General features: G+C 47.6%; 1 protein-coding gene across 1 annotated transcript in view; it reads right to left on the bottom strand.

Moving 5' to 3' along the window:
* The window catches only part of LOC116278522 (trafficking protein particle complex subunit 9-like), a 115960-nt gene extending 107657 nt beyond the window's left edge, over nucleotides 1-8303 (bottom strand). Inside the window, exon 1 of the mRNA XM_072972266.1 lies at nucleotides 8033-8303. The gene's annotated coding sequence lies outside the window, so the exon portion shown is untranslated. The remainder of the gene's footprint in view (nucleotides 1-8032) is intronic.
* Between the last annotated feature and the right edge of the window lie 1996 nt (nucleotides 8304-10299).

The raw sequence follows: 10299 nt of genomic DNA on the forward strand, positions 1-10299 counted from the left end.
AGGATTTTTCTTTTCAAAATTTCCACTTGCAACATTAGCACAAGAAAGTTTATGTTTCAGCTTTAAAAAAAAATCAATTATCTTCCACTTTCTTAGTGTTGATCCTATTATTATTTTATTAAGGGAGCTATGCTGTATATTATAAACCAACTGTTTGGCTTCTGCAAACAAGACCTTTATGACTTCACTATTTCAGAGCAAACTTTAATGATTCTTTGAGTGGTGGGGCCTGGGGCGCTCACTAAGAGCTCTTTAAATACTGACTAGGATGTGCTATTAAGTAATGCAAAGGCTCTAACTCCACATTAACTCAGAAACCAAAGAAACTACACCAAAACCTTACTTTATCATTTTTAAGTATTTCAATTCTTTTGAATATTAAATTTCATCAAAGATATGATATCTTTTTGAGAAAAACCACAGCTGTATTAAATTTCCTCTCACCAAGAAACCAATCTTTATCAAGAATAAAGACCCCTATGGAAATCCAAAAGACGCGATGTTTCTAGCTAAGTGAACGTGCAGATCTGAACACAAACTTATGCCCTATCAGATCTCATTCGAACGAGCGCAACAAAGTCCTGGGCTACTCTGGACCTCAGCTCTTCTGTTCCAAATGTTGGCTGAGCTAAGGTCATCAGGCAAGGCAGGGAAGGAGAGAAGAGGAAAGTCCACCTGGCAGCCTACATCTGTTTCCTTCCAGTCACAAGGTGCCGCTAGGGCGGCCCCGCTAACAAGCCCTCCCCTTAAGGAAATCCAGCATCCACACTGCCCCTGCTGTCCCCAAGCAGCCCTGATGCCCCTCTCCCACTGGTCGCCTCCCAGCCTGTGAATGGTCTTCTAGTGACCCCGCCAGTTGGTGTCAACCTCTCCCACTTCCCCGCTGCACACACACACACACACAAACACAGAGCCAGGGAAGCGTTCCCAAAGCACAAATTTGATTACATCAACCCCACTTCAAACACTTCAGAGACTCCCTGGTAGAGTTCTAGCCCCACCCCTGACCCTGACCCTTACCCTGGGCCTGCTCGCCCAGCCTCACCACAGTACCCAGGTCCCCAGTGACCTCAGGGGCCCCCTGACCTGCTCCTACTTCCCACTTGCCTCCAGGCTCAATTTGACTGTTTCTCAAGGAAGCATTCCCTCCCTCCAACCTCCGCACTTTGTTCCACTGTTCCTAGAACATTCTAGGCTAAGTCAATTTCTGACACTGCTAAGCTCCCAAGAAGCAAATACATTTGCTTATTAAAGTGGATCCACCCTCTCTCCCCTAGATACTCAGAATTGCTCTTGTTATGAATAAATGAATGACAGGGTGGGTCTCAAAGGGACAGACATATCTGCTTTCCCCCTTCCCGGCCCTTCTTTCTGTAGAATATCAGAAGCTAAACCGGAAGTACCTTTCCTGAGGGTCACTTCTTGCTGACACCCTTCACTGCCTCCTGTGTCAGTTTTAGGAAAACCCAAGCTCTTCCAAAGCTATCCTCCCAGGACCTCTCCAGTGTCCTCCCCAGCAGGGGCACCATCCACCCTGGACCACAGAGGGCAGTCTCCACGAGTCCCCACCCACAAGCCTCCAGGCCTTTGCCCGGGCTGCACCTGCCACCTGAGCCACATTCTTGACTCCTTCTCCTGGCTGAAACTTACTATGTCCTCAGAACTGAATGTAGAGCCCATTTCATCCCGGAAGTCCTCTCTAATAATGTCCTTTAGCTCTTGGCTGGTCTTCATCTACAGCAGCACTGCATGGCGACCAACTGGTGTTTGTCTACCCACTCCTTTGAGACCATGACATCTTGGAGGCCACATGGGAAAACGGAATGAGATGACAAGAGAGGTGGGAAGAGCAAAAAGCAAAATCAGAGCCCAAGTCCCAAATTTAAGGATTCTTTCTCAAAAAAAAAAAGAATAAAATGTTTCATACGTGTGTCATTTGGCTACGATTTTTGTGGCACATGGAAAGCAAGAACTTGGTATTCTTGTCCAAAAACCAAGTTACATGCAAAGAAATGTATATATTCATACATAAAGCTAGCCTGAACTGCTCAACAACAGTTTGCAGTTAAATTCCAAAGGAACTTTGATAAAGGCAATCTCTCTCTCCGGTTTTTGTTTTTTTTTTTTTTGGTATCATATAGTTTCAGAAATATTTGTATAACTAAGTGATTGCTACAGCCCATGATTCTGCACTGCAGTATTTGGGGCTGAGGAAGCCCAGATTACATGCACTGTGTAAATGCAATCACACCAACACACTGATAGGCGCCCTAGTGGCTGAGCTGAATTTTCAAAGCAGACAACCTTACAATGTAACACAGTTCTAAGTAGAAAGTAAGAAATGCAATGTTCTATACACAATTTCATACGTTATATGGGCTATTAACCAACAGTGCATCTTTTCTAATGAAACCCAAGAATAAATTGCCAACGCCGATTTTCTCCATCTGATCGTTTTATGCTAACATTGGTTATCAAACCCTCAATCCATACGGAAACCACAGGCCTATGCAGCAGCTGAGTTACATCCCGCGGAAGACAGCCGATCAAGGGAGAACTGGAGAGTTTCCCTTCAGAAGCTGCTAAGTCTGGTTTTGCACCTGTACGTCATTTGCAACCACGTCATCGTCAACGGAGTAAGACCTTACCTCTGTGGGGCATAAAGCACTGCGTTGCTTCCGAACAATCAAAGAACACTGAGCTTTGTGAAACAGTCCTGAGGCACTTAAATCGCACATTTTCTGAAAGGCTTCAAAACTGACCCACTACACCATTCCAGGTACAATAGGGAGGTACCGGAATTAGTAGAGAAAACATGCCCTTGAAGTCTGACAAGGCCCTGCTAGAATCCTGCTCCAGCATTTACTAGCCGCTAAACGGACCAATATCTTAACCCCTCTGAGAAGGCTTGCCAATCCGCAAAAGGGGGCTGCCACCGCCCACATGGGAGGGATGGATGTGGATGGAACACCCAATTAGGGCGGCCGACTGGTACCTGACACAGGGCCTGGCTAGTTTCCCTCTGCTGCCCTTCTCCCCCTTTAAACTTGCACTGTTGCCTCTGGTAAGGATCAAGCCCCCGCAAGAGACTGCTCGATTCTTCTGTGTATCCCCGGATACATGACTTACCCTTACCCTTAGGAGGCCAGAAAAACTGCCTCCTCCCCAGTTACTAGCAATATTCTTTTCAGTCTGGGTTTTTAACTCTATTTTACAGGGAGACTATTCCAGAACTGTCCAAGCACCATACTCCAGGTTGGCTCCCCTTCCAGCATCCATTCCTTTTCATCTCAGATCCTGTCTGGTTACCTTCTGTTCATGGGAAAGTGAGTCCTGTAGGGTAAGGACTCCCTAGGCCTCCCTCCCTCCCTCACAGGTAAGTGTGACTACCTTCTCCCCACTCCCCACTCCAACTTCTGAGGAGTCTCCCCTCCCGGACCCTAGAGCCTCTGCATCGTCCCAAGACACGCACACGTGGCCACAACCTTCCCTTCAGATTTCTTCCCCGGTGGCCCTCCCCACCCCCCAGTCCCTTAAGGATAAATGGCATTGCTCTGAAAATCCCAAACCCCACTGACTGACACACCAAAGCTCCATTGTCTGGGCTTTCCTCCAACCGAGGCACAGCTCTGTCCCCCCTCAGCCTTAGTCTGCACCTCTCGAGATGAGCTCATCCACCTACACGGCTGTGAACACCAGCTAAGAATGACGACTCCCACTGTGTATCTCTAGTCCGGCTCCTTCAGCTGAGCCCCAGGTTCATAGACCCGAGTGCCTCTTTGAAGTCCTAACTTGGATGACAAATGGCATCTCAAAAATCCCTCATGTCCACCATTTACACTGGAATTTGTTTCCTAGCTGGTACCTCCCAGGCTCCCCATTTTAGTAACAGACCCAGCACCCACCTAGGTGTTTGAGGTCACATTCAATATCCCGTGTTCCCTCCCCCCAGCCCTGCCCTGGAATCAGTACTGTTATTTCCATCGCTAAGCCCATCTTAAGTCTGGTTCTGCAGAGACCATGGTCATAGCCCCACAAGCTCACAGCATGATGCAGTGAGTCACAATCCTCCGAAGTGTGCTCCCTGGATGGGGAGGCATCTCCTGCCGATGCTTACCTCAGAAGGCACTGGATTCTCACACAGGAGGCCCAAGAGAAGGGACTCAAGTTTTATCCGTGGTCTGAGCTTTGAAGGTCCCGAGGTCTGGGGGAGCTCCTAATTAGCAGACACACCTGCCAGTGAGCAGAAGAGGATGGAGGAACCCAGGCAAGGCTGTTTTCACTCTGATTCCTGGGCTCTCAGGAGCCACGGGAAAGGCCTGTGTCCAGGGCACAGCCCATCAATCACAGATCCCAGCCTGCATTTGCCAACCTGGACAGTCAAGACTCCTTCAATTTCCGACACTTAATTCTGTTCTGTTCCCCACCCAGGATGTGATGGACTCTTTCAGAAATTCTGGCCTGTCTCAAGCGAGACCAAGTCAGTGAAAAACGCAGTGTCGACATTTGGACCAGAGCATGAAAGGAGAAACAAGGCCTCGTGGCCAGCATGATGGTGGTGGCCAAACCCTTTCTCCGGGTGAGATGAACCATGGTAGGGGTGAGAATGCAAGGCCCAAGGTCGGTCAAAGCATCTTCCTTCACGGCTGACTGGGGTGTTGGGGTCTCACTACCACGAACTAACGACATGGCCATCAATGGTGGAGGTCAGCTGCAACAGACACAGAGTCAGCTATTTACTGCCAACATGGGTTAAAAGTAAAGTCTGGTGCAGGGAGGCCTGCACGGCTGCTGAGGCAAACCACAGACCCGGCTCTTAATGCCCACTGGCTGAAGCAGAGTGGAACCTACGGTCCCCTTTAGCGGTCCCTGTGTCAAGCAGATCCAGTTGAGCCAGCCTCTTCGTAGGAGGCCATGTTGTCCTGATACTCAGAAAAACCAGCCTCGTACAGGGAACAAAATAGTGGCATGGATTTTAGACCCGATACTGCCCCTTTATGAAGGCAAAGTACAGTAAATGGCACGGGGAAGTTCAATGTAAAAAAAAAAAAACTGACTGCTTCCTCCAACATCGTCCCCTGCAGCTACTCACCCCCAAGCCGGCCACATTCTCACCAGTGACCGTCGGCCAGGAAGTGCCATCACACACATCACACAATGACAGCCAGGAACCGCGTGCTGAGAACTTTTGTGGAAAAGCAGAAATCGAGCAAGATGCTGCAGACTTTGACTTTCCAAGTTTAAATACTCCATGAAAAGAATCCCTCAACAGCAGCCTAAATCAATTCGCATCTCACTTCTTCAAAACAAACAAACAAATCTAATAAGGGTGCATTTGTGACCAAATATAAGGAGGACCAAACAGGTTCCTCAAACCAAGGATTTTAACAGTTATCAAACACCAGTGGGTGATGTGCTAACAAAGCAAATATTCCAAAAAATTAGAAAATTTAAAGATGACTAGGATAATACATGGATCAAGGCAGCTGTTAGGTTTTTGCTTTTTAAAGAAATGGAGACAGCACGGAGGGCGATCTAGCTATTTCCAATGCAGGGTGTGCACAGCCCACCTATTCAGACGCAACAACATGCTCACAGGGCAGTCAAAGAGAAAAAGGAAAATAGAAAAAGGAAAAGAGTAACAAGCGAAAATTAGAAGCACACAAGAACAAAAATGAGTTTGACAGCCTGTACAAGAACTTACATGAGTGTGATGAGGACAAGGACGTGGGGAGGGTGAGACCCACCCTCACCTCCTGCTCCAGGGAAGGCAGGGGCCTATGGGGAGCGGCACTACTGGGGACACCAACGTGGTCAGAGCCCCAAATCAAAACTCCACCTACATGCGTCTATATAGCTTTTGAGCTACAAAATGTGGTCGCATTTCAGGCTGGACAGTTTTACTCACTGCCACCAAGAGTAGCAGGAGAGAATTAGGCTCTGCTCCTGCACCAAAGCATTGTTTTATAAATGAATGACTGTGGAATAGTAAAAGGAACAATGGAGTAACAGTGACTGCAGAAGAACATGTTGACCCGAGCTCACTGGCCGCGTTATCTCACTGACGTTCAGATGTTGGCTGGGTGCTTTTTGTACCAAAACAGAGAGACCCACCAGGAGGGAGGTATAATGCGCTGCTGTATTTTGATGCCGAGAGCCATGAATGGTACACGAGGTTTTGGGTAAACAATGGTGACAGTGTCAACCACTATGGGCTAAGCACACATCCAGGTACTCCGCCAAATCCCAAGGACAGACTTCAAATGGCAAAAACAAGCTGGCATCCTCTGGTGGGTCTACAGACTCAGAGCCAAGCAGTGGCTGAGCAAAAATATCGCCAGTGCATCCTATGACAAAAGAGGAAGCACTGGCCAGGGGGCTGGGGCAGGGCTCCAGGCTTCCACTGCTCACCCACCAGTCTGTGCAGGGGGAGAAGTTGGTCCCTGCTTACGTTGCACCGATGCGCCTACCTTGACTAATGCCTGGGGGCTCAGCAGGAGGTGATACGAGAGGTGAACGGAGCCAGGCTGGGAGAAGTCCGGTGCTGGCAGCTGTGCCTTCAGCAGTGCCCAGGCTTCTAAACCTGCCACCTCATCTCCAAGTAGCAGAAGGGGAGTGCGGAAATGTAGATCACAGGGCCCTGTGAGGACAACTACAGACCATGGCCACGACATGCCTTGCCCCTTCCTTCCGCCATAGAGGCATGTCCGGAGAGGAACTGAAAATTCATCCAGAGTTTGCAAGGCACCACAAGCAGGTGGGACTCGGGTCCCCTGTGCCTCTGACTCACAGGGTTGGTCTGGAATTCTTTTTATCAATTCTCTTGCATCTTCTCCTCCAACTGACCAACAACCAGAAAGTAGGATCTGATCTTACCTAAGTTCAAGAATCACAGATCACGGCCTCCACAGTGGACCCGGCTGCACGTGCCAGGTCCTCTGACCGTCACCTGTGAGACTGCCATGAGCGTTCTCCAGACTCAAGGCCCGGGGCTATAGGCCGGGGGGACACAACGTCCCTCAGTCTCCCCAGCAAATGGGGACCACCTCTCGGCAAAGGCATCTCAATATCTTCTGCCCGAGGGACAGCATGATAGACACAAGGGGAAATAGAGCAGAAGGTGGGGGTGTAGGCAGCCCAGAAGAGCTCGTCTGCACTTCCGTGGCAAAGTGGGGGCGTTGATCTAATCACAGGGACAAAGTGAGGATGAAACTTTCCCTGCTCTGTCCCATACTCCGTGACACGCCTTTCCCTACGTAAGGAGTTCATTCGGAAGTCCCTGGCAGTGTTTCTGATGTCCTAACCTGGCATGGTGGCTGTCGGGCATGAATAGAAGGCCTGAGCCATGCAGGTGCTGGGCCTAGGAGTCAGGAGACACCGGCACCACCCCCAGTTCAACTAGAGCCTCGTTCTGCATCTCAGTATTCAGCTTCTCATCTATAAGCAAAGGGATGAGACTGTCCCAGGACAGGCTGCCCAACAGAAATGAAATGAGAGCAATGTAAACAAAGTTTCCCAGTTGCCACATTTAAAAAGTAGAGAAACAAACAAACAAACAAACAAAAACAAATATTAGAGACTGATTTTAAGAACAGATATTACTTATTCTACTGTATGTAAAATAGTATCATTTTGACATGTAATCAATATAGAAATTAACAAGATAGATTACATTACTTTTACTAGATTAGAGTCAGCATCTGATCTGCGTTTGACCTACAGCACATGTCAGCTCAGACCAGCATACTCCCCAGTGCTACTAGCATCAGTGACTGTGGCTAATCTATTGGAGAGCAATTACAGGGGTCCCACCAGGAGTCCTGGCTGAAAAGCTGGAGTAAGTGTCCACACTAACCCTAAATAGATCTCTCTGAAACAAAGGCAAATTCACCTTTAAATGTCTGTAAACCGAGGGCTGCACCTCCCTCCACCCTTGGCTACAAGGCAGCCCTCTTCCTTGATGATCCCTTCCTGGATGTAGGGAAGCAATCCGGCACACAGCCAGGGTGACCGTGTCTCCAGGTAGACTTACCTGCTATCTGTGTCCAGTGCCATGAAGTCCTCCTTCTCAAACAGAATGCAGAGGAGTGGAATCATCTCCCTAGACTTGTTGGGGGCCCTATATAGCCAGTTGGTCTTCAGCATGATGAAGAGTGACTCAGTGAAGTCTTTGATCCTCTTCTCCACCATCCTGCAGTCATCGTAGATTGAAGCCCACATCGGAGCGCATCTGCTTGGCTTCCTCCCCATGCAGCACAGAGACAAAGAGCTGAGAGTCATTAACGAGGTGCCATAAAGCTCCTCTGCATGTGGAGTTTCTCAAAGGCCTTGGCCGAGGGGCAGTCGGTAATGGTAACAAGGCCCACGACCTTGTGGTTGGTCTGGAATATGCTCCACCCATTCTCGGGCGCATAGTGGTGCCTGTAGTGGATACAGAGTGCCCAATGGGAGCCGCATAGGCTGATCTGGCTCACCAAGGAGATTCACTTATAGATGCAAGAGAAATTCTCCTCTGAGATGATCCCAACGGCTTGGAACATCACGGGGAGAATCTGGTCGTTCTCAGCGCACAGCACATAGTCAGGGACACTCATGTTTCAGCCCCTGCCGAGAAAGGAGCAGAGATCGAGATATATACACTGCTGTGGGCTGTGGGCCCCTCTGGGTTGTGGTGACCTGGTGTGTACCACCCAGAGGGCAAGGGGAGCCCAAGCAAAGCCGGGGGTACAGTTTGTCCTCAGTGTCTGTACATGGCTACTGTAGGTCGGATCACATTACCCAGCTTTTGATCTAGGCTTCCGGCTCCTGCAGAGAAGGGTCCTTTCTTGTTTTCTGTTTCCAAGCACCTAGCCAGACTGGTGCAAAGTCAGTGCTCAAAATTGCTGAATAAAGAAATGAACAAAGGAACTGCTTTCCTCAACCCACTTCAGCAGAATATAAACCAAACAACCACAGTGGGATCAAAACATCTGATATCAACTCCAATTTGTTTGAACTCCTATGCTGCAGAATAATGGATAACAAAACTTGCCTTGGGAAGGAGGGTACAGTTCAGTGGTAGAGCACGTGCTTAGCAAGTACGAGGCCCTGGGTTTAATCCCCAGTGCCTCATTTTAAAAATGATACAAATAAACAAAGATAATTATCCTCCTCAAAAAATATATTTTAATTCAAATTTCAGAAAACACCTTGCAATTGACACAACATTGTAAACTTTACTATACTTCAATTAAAAAAAATCCTTCCCTTACAAGAATGTATCTGGATTACAGACGCTTGCAAATGTAAAATGCCTAGGTTACAACCTGCATAAAAAGGCGGAACTGTAGAAATCTCCTATCCCTCCTTTTTGAGCTATATTAACTTTGTGGGGAATTATAACTTCTCAGAGCTAATTTTCTCAGATTAAAAAAAAGAAAAAATTACCTGATTCTCAGTAATGCTGAAGAATCTGATAACCCTATGAAAGCATCTGATACACAGAGGTTACTCAATAAATTTTTGTTGAATGAATGAATAAACAAGCAAAGTGAATGCTGCTCCCTACCACAGACCATCATAATGGTACTGCCTGGTAATCCCAAGCGCATGTTCACCCGACACTACACTAAACATGTGGGTGAACTGTGCAGGTCTGTGTGCTTCTCTAAGCCCCAGTTTAATCATGAATAGAAATGAGGGCAATAACACAAACCTCAAAGGGTTAATGAGTCAGTAATGAATTGTACCCGAATTTTGCAAGATTGAAGCTTTAAGGAAAAATGGGCAAAGAGTTCATAGGCCCTCTCCATATTATCTCTTACAACTACATGGGAATCTACATCACATCACAAAATTAAAAGTCTAATTTTTTAAAGAGGCTATTGAGGTTAAATGAGCTCACTGTCTCAAATAAGGAACACACAGCACAAATAGGACAATCCCTAGAACATGAGATACACTCAGTTAAATTTCCCACTGAACCCACTGGTCCCTCCAACTTCAGAGCACGAGGATGGGTCCTCATGGCCAGAGGCCACTGCACCTGAAGCTAACAAAGCTAATGGTCCCCACTTCCAAGAGCCCCTATCACCAAACTAGGTCTAAGATTGTATTCATAATTTTTTTCTTTTTATTAAATAGAAACCACCAATTGCATAGCCTTCAGGTCAGCAAAACCTGACCACAGAGATCATGATGGCAGCCCTTCTTGGTGAAACAATAAAATGAAAAATCAACTCCGCAAGAACTCTGTGTAAACCTACTAGGGAACTTCATCCTGGACTGAGGGGAAGAGGACTGGGGAGGAGGGGGCAATCT

The sequence above is a fragment of the Vicugna pacos genome, chromosome 11 (genome assembly GCF_048564905.1).
Source record: "Vicugna pacos chromosome 11, VicPac4, whole genome shotgun sequence".
Lineage (NCBI taxonomy): Eukaryota > Metazoa > Chordata > Mammalia > Artiodactyla > Camelidae > Vicugna > Vicugna pacos.